Source organism: Cnephaeus nilssonii (genome assembly GCF_951640355.1).
Source record: "Cnephaeus nilssonii genome assembly, chromosome: 6".
In the NCBI taxonomy this organism is placed as follows: domain Eukaryota; kingdom Metazoa; phylum Chordata; class Mammalia; order Chiroptera; family Vespertilionidae; genus Cnephaeus; species Cnephaeus nilssonii.
The window spans coordinates 72,169,182-72,185,649 of record NC_137077.1 but is presented as its reverse complement, the minus strand read 5'-3'; positions in this window follow the sequence as shown (position 1 = coordinate 72,185,649).

Below are 16,468 nucleotides of genomic sequence, written 5' to 3'. Positions count from 1 at the left end.
TATGCAAATTGACTGTCACTCCAACACACAAGATGGCTGCCCCCATGTGGTCAAAATAGCTGCCCCCATGTGGACACAAGATGGCCACCACAAGGTGTCCAGCAGGGGAGGGCAGTTGGGAGGGACCAGGCCTGCAAGGGAGGGCAGTTGGGGGCGACCGGGCCTGCAGGGAAGGGTAGTTGTGGGGGACCCAGGCCTGCAGGGGAAGGCAGTTAGGGGTGACCAGGCATGCAGGGGAGGGCAGTTAGGGGCAATCAGGCTGGCAGGAGAGCAGTTAGGCATCAATCAGGCTGGCAGGGGAGTGGTTAGGGGGTGATCAGGCTGTCAGGCACATGCAGATAGAGGCAATCAGGAAGGCAGGAAGGCGAGCAGTTGGGAGACAGCAGTCCTGGATTGTGAGAGGGATCCCAGATTGGAGAGGGTGCAGGCTGGGCTGAGGGACACACACCCCCGTGCATGAATTTCATGCACCAGGCCTCTAGTACTAAATATAAAATGTAAATTATAGATGCAGTTTATCAAAGGATTCATCAGAAATGGAATTTTTTTCAGCCTTGCCTAGTCCATTAGTCCTTCAAGTTGTTGCTCATTATTAAAGAAGATAAAATGTTTTATACACAGTATGCAAGCAATTTAAATTACCTCAATGTATCCCTGTAAGTAGCTGTCATTTGTGTCTGAACATTCCCTGTCAGAGTGATTCCAGATCCCATTTAGCTGTGCAATTCAATATTTTATGGACACACCACTCTCATGATTGTCTACACACTTAAAACTTATTACTGCTAGACTTCATTGAAAGAGCATAGACAACAAGTACGCTTTGTATTATTTGTTACATAAAATATACTCCTTTTGTGAGAAAACTGTGTTTAAAATACAGTAAATGTGTTTTATGTTGGATTAAGGACAACTATAAGGAAGCAAAACAAGCTAGAAGAAAGGAGATTGGTTTTAGTCACATTCTTTAGATTCACTGACTTAAGGAGGCAGATCAGCAGGTTGCAGAAAGACCACAAATCTGCACAGAAATCGACAATATCCCTGATATTTTCATAGGAGATGGGAGTCCAACTACAACCACTGGCCTATTAGGTAAACATTCTTCCAGGAGGTGAGCATGATGGGGGCCACAGTCGGTACACACCAAGAGTTCTTGGCCCTCAGTGCACACGTTGCTTCTCTCTGCCATTGGGGATGAAAGAAACAGAGAGGTAGAAGCTCTAGGAGAGAAGCTGAGGGAGGGAAGCTTTTGGGTTTTGATGGCATAACTGTCTAGAAGGTTCACATCTTGGCTAACCTTGAACTTTCTGTCTCTGAGCCTCGTTTCCCTTGCTTGTTAAATATGGCCAATACAGTCACATGCCATATAACAGATTCAAGTCAACCAAGAGTCCCATGTACAAAGGTGGTCAGATAAGATTATAATGGGACTGAAAATTCCTATCACCTAGCAACTTCATAGTCATTGCATCATAGGACAAAGCATTACTCATGTGTTTGTGGTGATGCTGGTGTAAGCAAACCTACTGTGCTGACAGTCATATAGAAGTATAGCACATACAATTATGCACAGTACATAATACTTGATAATGATAATAAACAAACGTTACTGGTTTCTGTATTTACATACTGTACTTTTTATTGCTATCCTAGAGTGTAGTCTTCTTTTTACTTATAAAATAATAAAGTTTTCTGTAAAGTAGTAAGTCGTGTTATGCAGGCAGCAGCCCCAGACATCTCGTGTTTACCATGTCCCTTGATTGCAGCATTTCTCTTGTGCTTGGTTTAAATATTGTGTTGGTTTAGACAGTAACATGCTATACCGACTTGTTTGTAGCCTAGGAGCCATAGGCTATACCATTGGTAGGCAAACTCATTAGTCAACAGAGCGGCAAACCGCGGCTCGCGAGCTGCATGTGGCTCGCGAGCTGCGGTTTGCCGACCACTGGGCTATACCATACAGCCTAGGTGTGTAGTAGATTACACCATGTAGGTTTGTGTAAGTGCACTCTATGATGCCCAACAATAAAGTCACCTAACAATGCATTTCTCAGAACATATCCCCTTTGTTAAATGGGGCATGACTATAATGCCTACCTTCAAGGATGATACGCAATATAGCAATTATTAAGAAAGGCACAAGTTCCAACCACTCAGCAATAAAGCGTGGCCAGTTCGATCAGACATAGTTGGTGAATGCCAGCTTAATATCTCACCTCCTTCCCCCCACAAAGTTGATATGGCAATTAAACGAGATATCTGTGAAAACTACAACAGCACAATATCAATAGGAGCTCGAGATATTTATCTCGTTCTCCTGCTTCTTCCTGTTCGGGGCCTTCACTCAATGCACAAGACTGCCTCCACCCATGTTCTCTCAATCTCAGTGGCACCATTTCCAGGAAGTCCTACGCTTCGATGAGGGCCAACTCTAGGCCAGATAAATTACAGATATATTTATAGATAAATAATTTATTACAGATAAATGATCGTAGCCTGTCAGAAAACATAGGTTAGTTCAAAAAATCAGTCATTTATTCTTACAGCTTTCTCTATGTGCCTTCTTTTTAAATTCCCATGAATTACCACTAACATACTGATGATTCCCAAATCTGTCTCCAACTCAAATCTTCCCAACTATATCTTTAACAGCTCCATTTATGCCACTCATTCATTCATTCAAGAGAAATTCATTTAGCAATGCTAGGTGCAGATGTCTGCCAAGCATTGGTTATTTAGTAGTGAGCAAAACAGATACCCCAATCAGAACATGTGAGAAAAGGTATCATCTTTTACCAGAATCAATTCATTTTCCTTTGTGTCCTAATTCAGTGAATGGCCTCACCAATTAACCAATTGCCCAAGTCAGAGTCTTACCTGACAGACTTGATTCTTCTTCCTTACCCTCTCATACCCCACATAAAATTAACCTCATCAATTATGAAAGTTGATTCTCCAAAACAGACTATTCCCTCATGAATAGTTTTTAGGACCATATTTCTTGATAAGAGAAGATTTGTATTTTGATGCCTCTTTTAGTAATTTTTAAAAATTTTGCAACTTTTAAGAGTACACTGCTTTATATATGGAGGATAAAAAATTTTAAGATAAAATAGAAGCACATTTACCTGGCAGACAAAAAGCTTTTCCTCACTTTCCTTTCAGCATCCTGAAGCATTATTGCTCTGGCCCTCTGTGCCCTCCGTGCTACCTTTAATGATCACTTTGAGATTGATTCCACCTTGAGATGTGTTTCACAGCAGTTGTGACCTCTGACTTCCCATTTTCCCATTGAAATGTATATGGTACACTCCTGCTAAGAAACAACCCACATGTTTTGTCTTTTGAAGGGAAAGTCTTACCCTAAAATTTTCTTTGCTATTGCACTTTATATTCTATCAGCAAGAGGCAAGGTTCAGGACGAGAACACTGTTCTTTTGGTGGTGTTATATTCTATCAGAGTTTGCACAACATCTGAAATTGCAGGCTGAAACGGGGGGTCAAATACATAGTAGCAACTGCTGAGCTTTGAAATGCCTTTTTTCGCGTTGCTAAAAAAATCTGCAAGGGCCATGCTGTCCTATCACAGTTACATTCTTTCTTTGAATAACTTACATTCAACTTTCGCTTTACTTTATGGCTAAGAGAATTTCACACATCAAAGAAGAAGGTTCAGACAGGTCTAAAAGAGTACCTGAATACCTAAGTGCTAAGGCAAGGAACTATATAAAAACTAACATATGCACATGATAGAAGCTGCATTATTTAACCTATTATCCCTTTGCAGCTTTTGAGCTTTTCAGAGCTTTAAATCAATACATAATCCTATCAGGATTTACTCATTCATTTAACAAGTGAATATCCTTTGAGTTTTGAACCAAGCCCTGTTTTAGGTAAGGGGCATAGTAAAGGAAGAAGTCAAGCTCATGGTGCTAATTGAACATTTATTTAAAGAATAAAGAAAAAAGCCCTGGCTAGTGTAGCTCAGTTGGTTAAGCATCATCCTGTGCACCAGGAGGTTTCTGGGTTCAATTACCAGTCAAGGGCAAACGCCTGGAGTTTCAGTTTCTATCCCCAGTAGGAGGTGTGCAGGAGGCAGCAGATTGGTTTTACACTCTCACATTGATATTTCTCTCTCCCGTTCCCTTCTTTTCTCTCTAAAAATCAATAAACTATTAAAAATACTGTTTAAATATCCTATATAATAAAGAGCTAATATGCAAATGGTTGCCACACCCTTGCGCCCTCGCACCAGGGCTGGGGGACCTGAGGCTGGGCCGGGGGACCTGAGGCAGCACCCCCGGCCCCGGTGGGGCTTGATGGGGACCTGAGGCTCTGCCCCCCACCCGCCGGGACTTGACGAGGAACCTGAAGCTGCCTCCCCCACCCCAGCGCTGGGACCGGGGGACCTGAGGCCAGGCTGGGGGACCTGAGGCTGTGCCCCCTGCCCAGTGGGTCTTGACAGGGGACCCGAGGTTGCGCCCCCCCCACCCAGCGCTGGGCCGGGGGACTGAGGCTATGACCCCTGCCCTGCGGGGCTTAACAGGGGTGGGGCCAGCCGGTCCGGGTCCGGGTCTCTCGCGATTTTGAGGCACATGGGGGTGAGTGGAGACTTGACTCTGTCTGGGTCCCGCAGTGCACCCCAGACTCTGACAGGAGGGAGATTTTCGTATATATTTTACTAATTTTCTTTCATCTCTGACACTTCTATTATAGAGAAAAGGCAAATAGCAATATTAAAATATTTCCTCTAAATGAATTCCCTTTTAATGTGCACGAATTTCATGCACTGGGCCACTAGTTTTTTAAATAAAGAAAAGAATGTGCATAAAGATATTATTAAACTTGCTTCTAGAAAAACTATCATTCATACTCCCCATATTAAAATCTTCTCTCAAATTTCTTCTGGTCACTGCCTTCAATCTAATAGGATAATAGAGAGCGAGTCATGTGTAGACCTCCTGCATATGCAAGGGCGGTACCAGGGAAAGGCAGCATCACTTTCCCCGTGAGACCTCAGTAAATTTGGCCACAGCCTGTGGTTTACTAATTCATTCAATGAATAGCACGTAAGTTATTAAAATATATCAGACACTATGTTGAAGACTGGGGCTACTATTCCAGTTAAAATAGAAAATACCCTGTCCTCAGACAACTTAAGTTCTGGTGGAAAAGGCAGTAATTAATCAAATAATATCACAAATATACAATTACAAAACAGAAAGACTCCTATGAAGAGATAAAGAACCTAATTTTGAGCCACATAATCCATGCTATACCCTTCAACTTATTATTTATTATCTACATTGATTATTGTTCTTTTTTGAAAGTAAAGAGCCATTCAGAAGTTGGGAAATGCTGACTTTAGTCAGGGTAAATATTTAGAGACAAAACCCAGGAATGAGCCACTGTTACTCTACATACTTCTGTATAGATATATTCCCATGAGAATGGGTGAGAGTTACCAAAACTCATAACTTGTTCCTTCTTTTTGGTTGAAACATTTCCTTTTATCCCCAGGTACAGCACTATTGCTGCTTCCCTTCATTGTTGGGGTAAGTGTCATGATAGAAACACAGGTTTTAGAATAAGAAATCTAACACTTAATAGTTTGTAACCACCCTGCATCTCAGTTTCCCTCTCTCTAACATGGAGACACTACTTTCCCCTATAGGGTTATAATGGGAATTAAGTAATATAATTTAAGTAGCCCATTCTCGTACCTAATAGACTTTACCTAATAGATTTAAAACACATTATCTTTGTGTGTGTGTGTGTGTGTGTGTGTGTGTGTGTGTGTGTGTATTCTCCCATAACATTCTCTAATTTATCTCCCTTGTCTATAGTTTAATTTTCAATTCAAATCATATACAAATGCACAGTTGACATCTTTGCTGAGTTAACTAATAAGCATTTCAAAATTAGTATGTAAAGACCCAACATTTATATTACCCTACTGCCATCAGGTAACCACCCTCCCCACCCCCCCCACCCCCCCCCCCACACACACAGCTCCAGTGTTTCCCATCTCAGCTCCAACACCCATTTAGCTGCTCAGAACTTTGAACTTGAAGTTATACTTGCCTTCTCTTTTTCTTTTTCCAATATTAATTATCAATAAATACTGTTAGGTTTACTTTCAAAATATATTTGGAATCTTAGTACTTATCACCATTTTCTATGGTGAAAATTTTGATTCAAGTCATTATTGTCCCTCATGATCTCACCAACCTCTCTGCTTCTACTTTTGAGTCTATGCAGAGTAGTCAGCATGATCAGATATTCCTCTCTCCCATTCAAAGCACTCCAATGGCTTCCCATTGCAATTAGAATAAAAATCAAAGTGCCAGCAACAATATATAAGCTCTTTTGTGATGTGGTCCCTGTGAACCATCTCCATGATTTTTCTCTCTTACAAATCTCCCCTTTAATGACTCCACTTTAGTCACTTCACCTATCTTGAGACCTGTAAGGTATGTATATCTCGTTGCCCCTGTTGGAAATGCTATTCCCAAAATATTCTCATGGCTCATTTCAGCTCATTCAGCTCTAAAACTGTCCTCCATCACTCTGTCCTTTTGCTAACATAATCCCTTCATTCTACAAGTTAAAGCCTGCTAACTTCTATGATGTCAGAACACAGGTAAATATTTTAGCAACACCAGACAAGAGGCTCTACAGTCTGACGTTAGACTCATCTTCCTCCATCCACTCCCTCTACATTTCACTTCACTTTGCTGTTTTCTTCCTATGATAGTTTTCTTGAAGATGGCAATAAATTTTTGTGTGTTTAATTACAGTCCCTGAACTCAAGCAACTTGATGGCTGTGGTCCTGCCTTCTTTCATCCATCATGGGACACTGATAAAAAAAAAGTGTCCTAGTTTTGACCATGCATATTGGCTTACTTACTGTGTACACTGCTGTTCTCTACTGCCTGCATTTATGCTCCAGAATGTCCTAAGGAATTTTTTTTTTAATTTAAGTTTTTTTTTCCCTTCTGATGAATTTATTATTTGGGGGATATCTTGCTGTTGTCAGATGCAGCTCAGCGAAGTTAAAGGGCCGCAGGGCTGGCTTCTCTGCTGGTGGACACTGTCATCCAGGATTCTGCCATTATTGTTCCAGGTTTGCCACCTGATGACATAGGTAACGGATGTGACTCATCCAAAAACCCATTTGAAGTCTCTAGCAGTGAACTAAGAAATGTAGATGAAAGATAACCAATAAAACTGTCGTGGAAAAATATATTTCATTACTTTAGGTTTATTCTTTCCACTCAAGCCCATGATGATGATTTGGTTTTACACAGTACATTTATGGCTCCTATTTATTTTGTCCATTTGGTTGTCTATAAAATATCTATTTATTATCGATGCTTTCTAACACACTGCTTGTTCCCAAGGATTAAAAGAGTGTAAGTGAAGCACAGTGGCTGACAGGGAGTAGGCATTCAACAGTGTTTTTAAATGATAAACAAATCAATTTCTGGAAAACACGGTATTTATCTACAAGGACATGTAGCAGAAAAGATAGGAAGGCAAAAACAATAAGAAGACGGTATCATTTAAGAAGGTATAAAATGTACCCAGAACAGTGCCTGGCATATAGTATGCAACAAATATTTGTGTAATGAATGGCTATGAATGAATAAAGAGGTACTTACTATTGTGAGTTGACAGAAAATGAAACACCTAATTTTGCCAAAGACATAGGGAACAAATCACTGAGGAGGTATCCTCTGAGGCAGATCTAAAGTTGTCTCTGCTATATGCCAGGTGAAACATGGAAGGCTGGCTTGCTGACTATTGGAACAATATGTGCTAAGTAGCATTACATAATTTATGGGGCCCCATGCAAAATAAAAGTATGGGGTCAGATTCCTTGTTCCCAAAATATGAGGGAAAGTGTTGTTAAAGATACTAAAATATAAAGCTTTTCCTTTCTCCTACGTGCCATTGTTGTTTAGGACTTGTTGTTTAATGCATTTTAAGCCAAAAAAAATTAAAATTTTAAATTTTGAGTATGAATTGTGCCATTCATCTTTGTTTTTGCAATCTCAGTTTTAAATGAAAATATAAGAGCATTTAACTTGTGTGTGGAATCACTGAAACCACAAAACTTGCATTTCATAGCTTATATGTGCATATGTATTTTGTTCTTACCTTCTCTACTAACAGGCTTACTGAAGAGAAAGAAACAACTGAAAGAAAAAGGAACTGTGGGTTGATCTATCATTCCTTTTCCTTCTATAAAATTATTTTCAGCATAAACAGATGGCTAATATAGGGAAGTAGCACATGTAACAAAAGATATGATAATACTAGGGGCCCAGTGCATGAATTCGTGCACCTTGAAAGAAACTGTGGGCCGCGAGGCTGCGGTGGGCACAGGGGCGGGTCTCGGCCCATCCTCCATGCCCCTGCCCGGCCCCTCTTGCCACCACCCCTGGTACCCTGTCTTGCCAGCAGCCCCGCTTTTGCTGCTGCTCCCATGTGTCGACAGTGTCAGCCCCACTCACACCCACTGACAGCGCAGAGTGATTGGGACCTATGCCAGCAGTGGTGCAAGCAGTGCTGGTGCCGTTAGCAGGTGCAAGTGGCAGCTGCTTCCCCGATTTCCCCTCAGGAGCAGGGGGAGGTAGAGAAGCCCTGAGGGACAATCGGGGTGGGCAGCCACCACTTGTACCCACTGATGACACCAAGCGATCAGAACTGGTGCCAGCAGTGGTGCGAGTGCTGGGTGGGACCGCGGTGCGTGAGAGCAATGAGTTTTCAGTAACCACCAGAGGCTCGCCCCATGACAGTTATTGGCGCCCTGCCTTGGTCTAGCACCCCCGTTCACTTGCTCCACCACCCCGCCACAGCTGTTTCCCTCCATGTTCTGTGCTCTGCCGTCTACTGCCTATGCCTGCCATGTTCTGTGCCCGCCTCCTGGTGGTCAGTGCACTTCATAGCAATTGGTTGTTCGACCGTTTAGTCTATTTGCATATTAGCCTTTTATTATATAGGATTCCTTGATATTCCATTTTCTGGTGGCTTTTTTTTTTTGGGGGGGGGTTGTTTTGTTGTTTTGTTTCGACGGGTTTTTGTTTTGTTTTGTGTGTTTGTTTTACACTTAAAGTAAGTTCTAATTTAACAGGAAAGTGTGGCCTCTTAGGCTATCTGTGCCCCTGCTGACTCAATTGTAGGCAATACATGTACTTTGCTTGAAAATGCACTGAACTTCAGCACATTGTGGGTCCACCAGAATTCTATACTCTTGGGGCATCTCAATCCCTGTGGGTAAATACAGCAACAAGCAAAGTTGGACATACATCATGTATCAACTCTCTGCTCATGCTCATGTTCCTTTGCCTCTCTGTCTTCACTCATGAAATACATGTTCAAATATAATATTGAAACTTTTCAGGCTCTAGCACAGCATTCAGTCAAGCATAAGGACCTTCTATGTGTGTGACTTTGTGCAACTGCACAGATTGCATGCTCATGAAGCATGCCTTGGGTTTAAGACACAAAAGCATGAGCCAGAGGTGTGTCAAGGGAACTTGGCATGGTCCAACTATGAGGGAGCCTGGAGTATAAGTGTGGCCAGAGAGGTAGACAAGGGCAGTTTCCCTTTGCCCTAGTTATTCAAAGGAAAGAAAATATTCCCAATTCAGGTCTATAGAGACAAAGGACAGAGGACCCAGTTCTGTGCAGATAGCCAGGGTCCAATATTTGTTCTATTAGTTTACTACTTGTAAGACCTTAGGAATGTTACTTGTTTTGTCTGTGCCTCAGTTTCTTCATCTATAAAAAGTACTAAATAAGAGTTGCAAAAGCATTTAGAATGGGTTGGACTTTTAATAAGCATAGAATAAATGTTAGTTGTTATTACTTAACTTCTGGAATCATTCATTCAAATACTTACTGATCACCAATTATGTACCAGGTACTCAGCTAATAGATATTGTAAGACCAGGACTTATAAATAAACCTGAACTATGGTAATAAACAATTTTAACCATGGCAAGAGAGGGGTCTTAAGAGAGTACACTAAGGACACACTCATCATCACAGCAAAAGACATTATTGGAAATGGACCATTACTTATAGCTAGCCAGCTAAATGTTTTATTTGCCATGAAAGGTCCTGAGGTATTTGGCAGCAATGTGGACAAAAGCAGCACACACAGATGCGTTATGCAAACTCTGTAAAAATTTTATTTTTTAAGATTGACTCCCAGACAATACAACACTTTTAAGGGTGGGCATGGTTGTGGCTTAAGCAATTTCATATTCCTTCTGGCCCAAACAAAATGATTTGCCTAAGATGATATCCAACAAATATTTTTAAATTTGATTTTGACTAGAATATTGGTGGAAGTCTTCAATAAACATTTCAGTAAGATATATATATCTTTATAAATGTTAAGAGGCCATGTGTGCAAATTGTTCCATTTGCCAATTGGACCACTCTCTCTATAGCCAACACATTTACTTCAAGAAAACATTTAGACTGATGTAGAAGCATAAAACCTATTACCGCTCTTACTTTAGACATTGGTACAAAGTATTTCTACCGCGAGGGAATTAATAATCATGTGCAATAGACTTCTACCTTTGCTCAACTACATTTCATTTTCTGCACAACAGCAGAGATTATAAATTATAAATCTGATTCTATTTCACTGCATGAAACCCTTCAATAACTTCCCAGTGCATTTAGAAATTGAAACTATTTAACATATTTTAAAAGATGAATAGTACATTCCATCTTAGTTCATCATCTCCCTCTCCTTTAGTTAGTTTATTTCACTAAGCCAGTCTCCTTCCTGGAAGACACCGCCAAACTCCCTCCCTTGCACCTGGCCCAGAATTCTTGGGCTCCAGGTATTCCCATAGCTGACTTCTTATATCCAATGGAATCTCAACTGAAATATCATTTTCTCATAATAGCCTTCTCTGACTGTCGTATCAAAAACCCTCCTCTCCTTCCAGTTCACTCTCTATCCCATTACCATAGTTAATTTTAAAAACTTTTCAGAGCATTTTTTTTATTCTTGAAATTCTTATTTTATGTTTATTTGTTTTACCCTGAAGAGTAAGCTCTGTTAACCATGGACTTTGTTTATTTACCACTATATCTCCATCACCCACAGCTGTCACTGGCACCCAACGGGACCTTGCCAGAATAAGTATGTGGCTGAATAAACGATCGAATGGGTGAAGCAACTGCCTTGATAACTTTATTTTTAGCCTTCTTATTCTTTCCATTATATAGTTTATGGTACATTTCAGAAGTGTAAGCAATTACTCACTTGATGTTCTATTGATTTCTGTCAAAGAGTTAATATTTGAGTTGGTTTGGAAAGTTTTTGGTGTTTTATCTTATTTGGGCAGGAAAAAAGTTAGCTTATTCTCTAAAATGCATTCCCAGAAAACAACCCAATTTTCAGAGAAGAACTGAAACAAATATTACAGCTCCAAGTGCTGCCTTAACCATGGAATTTTAGAAAGTACAGCTATAAACAAATCAATCTAGTGGGCAGAAATCATTCACTCATGCCCCAATTGTACAAGGTCCTGCTCAATCTCATTAACTGTGAAGCATCCCCAGAGCCCTCCATTCTTCTTAGTTAAATTAATCACTCTCAAATCTTAGTTTCTATATCTACTTTCTATACCTATCGTTGCTAGAGTGGCAAATTATATTTAACACTTTAGTAACTCTGTCTTTTCTGTCAGATTGACAAATCCTTTGGGACAAGGCTCATATTCATTTCTCTGTCTAGCCCTGGTGCCTATTACATGGTAGAAATCAAACCTTTCAATTAACACATAGTTAATCATTCTTCAAAATGATATGTGTCTTCAGGCTTTCAGAGTCTGAGGATCTTCAGAGGCCTTGGGGACCTATGGCTGTGCTAATATTGAGCTAATGTCTCTAGGGAGAAAATATAGAATAAATTGGGGTTTGGGAAGTAGAAAGGCCTTTTTCATTAACCAGATTCATGCCTCAACAGCAGCGTGGCTTTGAGCGCTTCATATGTAACCCATGTAAGACTCAATTTCATCACTTCAAGGGTGAAAATGTGAAAACATTCCTAAAGGATTGTTGTGTGGATTAAGCAAGATGAAATCCCTGAAGTGTTTACCACTGTACTCCGCACACAGTCATCACTAAATCACAATGACGACTGTTGTGGCAGAGGTAGACAGAGGTAGAGATGGAGCTTATATTGTAAATGAATGGCATAAATACAAGAGACTGAGTGTAATTCTCTTTACTTCCTGTAAGAAGAAAGTGGACCTGAAAGTTCTGATTTGCATTAAGGAGGCGTGTTCTTCTGTATATTAAGAGCTGATTTCATGGACATCTTGCCTTTTATGGGTCACTTTATCTATAAAAGGCAAGATTTTTTTTCTATTATTTTTATTGGGCCACTGCAAGTTTTAATTTCTTCCAGATTGACTAGCAACAACATAGGCTGCTCGTACTGAACTTGATATTTTAAAAAAAACTCAAAACAAAAACAAAAAGAGCAACCTTTAAAATATGCCCAAGTGAGTTAAAACTGTATCAATGCCTCAGCTCACGGTCTAAATCCTGGATTTTACACATGAGTTAAGAATAGTTTGTCCATTCTTGCATGGCTGAAAAAATAAAAAGGGAGGATATTTCATGACATATGAGAATTATAGAAAATATAAGCTCCAATGTCCATAAATAATGTTCTATTGGAACACGGCCTCTTTAGTATAATTTTGATAGAGTTGAGTAATTGTAAGAGACCCTATGGCCAGCAAAACCTAACATATTTACTGTCTGATCCTCTACAGATAAGGCTTGCCGATGCTTAGTCAAAAGCAATCATCTTTATATGCATGCCCTATGGGAAAGGACTGCTCTCCCCAAAATGCCTCCACCTGCCCCAACCTGCACCCCAGCCTGATAAGTGTGGAGTTACTTTCTATTACTCATTCAGACACTCACTACATCAGCCTTATTCTCCAAAATAATGTCATGTTTTAGGGGCTAAATCTAACACTCTCCTGATTTACTATACCTGTAAAAATGCTTCAGAATCACTATAATTGCTTTTAAAACTGAGGGCATTCTCCTTACTTATTTAACTAATTTAGCCTGACTTTTCATGAGAATGGGATATGTTGTGAAATAGCTTTAAAAGGCACCTAATGCTTGTCCCAGACAGTGCACTCCACTTGATATACTTTGTGAAATAAAGGCAATTTTCTTTTTAGCTTTTTGCTTAAAAAGGAGAAAGAGAAAGAGAGGGTGAGAGAGATTTGTTCTTAGGTTTCATGAAACACTGTAATAAGTTGCTGTTTCATTTACATGATGATAAATTTCAGAGAGAACAAAAATGTAGTACTTAGACAGAAAATTAGCATGTCACTTATTGTACCAGATAGTCCTTGTGAGACACACCTGTGCTTTTTGTATTTTTTTCTTATTATGATTCTCTGACTTTCTCACCTCCATTTTCAGTCCCAACACAAATTCAGAAAAGTCTAAGTGCTTATCCACCAACACACCTTTCCATTTCTCATTTTCCAAGTAAATCAGCAAATCTGAGCCGGTGGCGGTGGCAGTGATGGAGCCAGTGAATTGCTCCACAACGCCCTGCCCTCAATTAACATCTCCTCCAGGCAACCCAACTGAAATGGCATCTTAAGGAAAGCGAGGTACAAATTGATAAAAGGAGGAGAAATCTTTTGCATTGAAATTATTGGGATAACATCTGAATAGCCACCTTTTTTCTTCCATCCAAGTCTTAAAAACAGAGACAAAGTCCTGAAAATATTTACAATTTTTTAAAAAGTAATCACTGTCCAGATTGATTGGAAATGCTGCTATGTAATGGTTCGTAGACCTTGAACTCGGCCACCAGTATAAGAAGTGAGGCACCACCTCTCTAAACAGAGCTTGTACCCTTTCAGGATGAAAACAACTAAAACATTCATTTAGGCACTGAAACAAATACTAAAGTCCTCAATGACAAATTTATCCATGCGCACACACACACACACACACACACACACACACACACACACAAGCCAAATGCATATACACATACATGTCAATTAGAGAAAGCTGAATACTTGCAAAAATCAGGTTAGTTAGTGATAAATGTAAAAATTAGGATGCTGCAAGTAAGTTTCTCTGTAGTTTGCTTACTCTATCTTAAAAAAAAATAGCATTTAGGTACTGTTTTCCTCAGACTTGTAGCCAGGGAAAAAGAAAAAGCATTTTACAATTCCAAAGCTGAAAAGAAGAACTATAGTATAGAGATGTGTCAGCTGATAAAAGTAAAGCTGACCAGGAAGCTTTTAAATTATTTTCAAAATCCTTTATCAAGCTATATTCTATTATAGAACATGGCGGCTTTTTAAATTGGATTTCCCTCAGCTGCGAAAGTGAGCTTGTTGTTCTGCCACAATCTTCTTTGAGGGAGCCTCAGGGTTATTAACCCTCTAACTTAAGAAAAACCGACAGGACCCAAAGCCAAGTCAAGGGGAGCTAGCACTGCAAACATATAGAGCCCAGCAGAGAGTGTGTTCATTAATTCAACTAATATTTATTGAGCCCTACTAAGTGCTGTGAATACATTAGCAAACTAAACAGACAAAAAGCCCTACCATTGATGAGCTTACCTTCTAATTGAGGGAGACAGATTACAGACAATTAGCAACTACACTAATAAAAGAGTAAAATGCAAATTGATCATACCTTTGTGACACCCACCAGCCAATCAGGAATGAGTATGCAAATTAACCCAACAAAGATGGCGGGTCAATTTGTATACTCAGGCCCCAGCGGCCGGGGCTGGATGTAGGCGTTCCCCACTGCCCCAGCTGCTCCAGGCCTCTGGGCAGCATGGGAAGGCGGAAAGGCGGCTCTGGCTGGAGCGAATTTGGTGCTGACAACAATGGGAAGGAAGGCCCATTCTTGCATGAATCTTCGTGCATCAGGCCTCTAGTATCAAATAAGTAAATAACATAGTATATTAAAGATTATCAGTGCAATGGAAAAATTAAGCAAGGTAAGAAGGATTGAAGTGCAGGGCTTATAATTTTAAAAATTGTCAAGGATATATACCTCATTGAGAAGGAAATATGAGGTTATCTGAGGTGTTAATACCCTCGAGAAGAATGTTTCAGACAAAGGAAAGAGCTAGTAAAATAACCCTGGGGATGGAATGTGCCAGGCATGCTGAAAACTATCAAGGAGACAAGTCAGGGTAGGCATAGATTGAGTGTGGGTAAAAGTAGTAAGCTCCCGATGTGCAAATTAAGGAAGAAGGAAGGACTTAGAGTTATAATCTAAAAATAATGAGAACTTATTGGCAGGTTTTGAACAGAGGCATGTTGTGATGTTGGCGTAGTGGAGCATATTGTTCTGAGATGGCATGAGTGTTCCAGAGGTTGAAATTTATTCTCATATATGAAGCATGACTTGTCTCATATGAGATAGAGCACTATAAACATGGTACAGTTGAAACTCCTTGTTTAGAACTCAGAACTGACTAGTTGCTGAGTGATAAGTTAGTCATTTAATCTCTCTGTGCCCCTAAGAGGTTGTAAAGAATAATGTGACCTGCCACATGTAACTCTTAGAATTGTTTGATGAACTGGGGAAATATGAAAGAAAGAGAAAGTGTCAGATCAATATTGGATATCTTGTAGCTAAAGAGTTGATGAGGATCTTGTGTACAATCTGGTTGTCACAACAATTATAGTCCTTTTTGTCAGGAGCCAGAGTGTCTCTACTGAGGCTAGAAAGTCAAATTTTCAGAAGATCGTTATAGTTGTGAGAATGATGGGATATAAAGTAGTATGTGTAAGAGCTTTACGATGATAATGTAGTAGAGAAGCTGGCAGGAGGCCACAGGTAGATGTCAGATCAATCTATTAGTTGGAAAACTCAGAAGTGGAATGAAAACTGTGGGAGGAGAAGCTAAATCCCAAGCCAAGCATGTCACTGATGTTAACTGACCATGCTAGCTACTGGGAAAGCTAAGAAAGAGAATAACATTGGCCATTATGAAAATGCCTGTTTTGACTTTTACCATCCCTGCTAGAAAACAGGATTTTGTTAGCTGAAAAATTAAATAAAATTAGATATTTTTAATGTCAAAAATGAGAGTGAAATGTACAAAAAATTATAACTCATAGGAAAAAATATATCAATATGTTTACCTAAAAATGGAACAGTAAGATTTAGACTCTCTTGCATAATGTGAGGGACGTTAATGCATATTCCATAGAATACCAACTATGGAAAACAAGTTTGCTCCATTCAGACACTTTCTCTATTATTTAAAGATTTAAAAATTTTTTATTTATGATATTTAAAAAATCTATTAAGTGAACTGTTTGTACAAACATTAGCCCTCCCAACCCCCGTATCAGAATAAAATGAATAGGTTTACCAAATATCTTCTAAAAGGAGGTCTAGAAG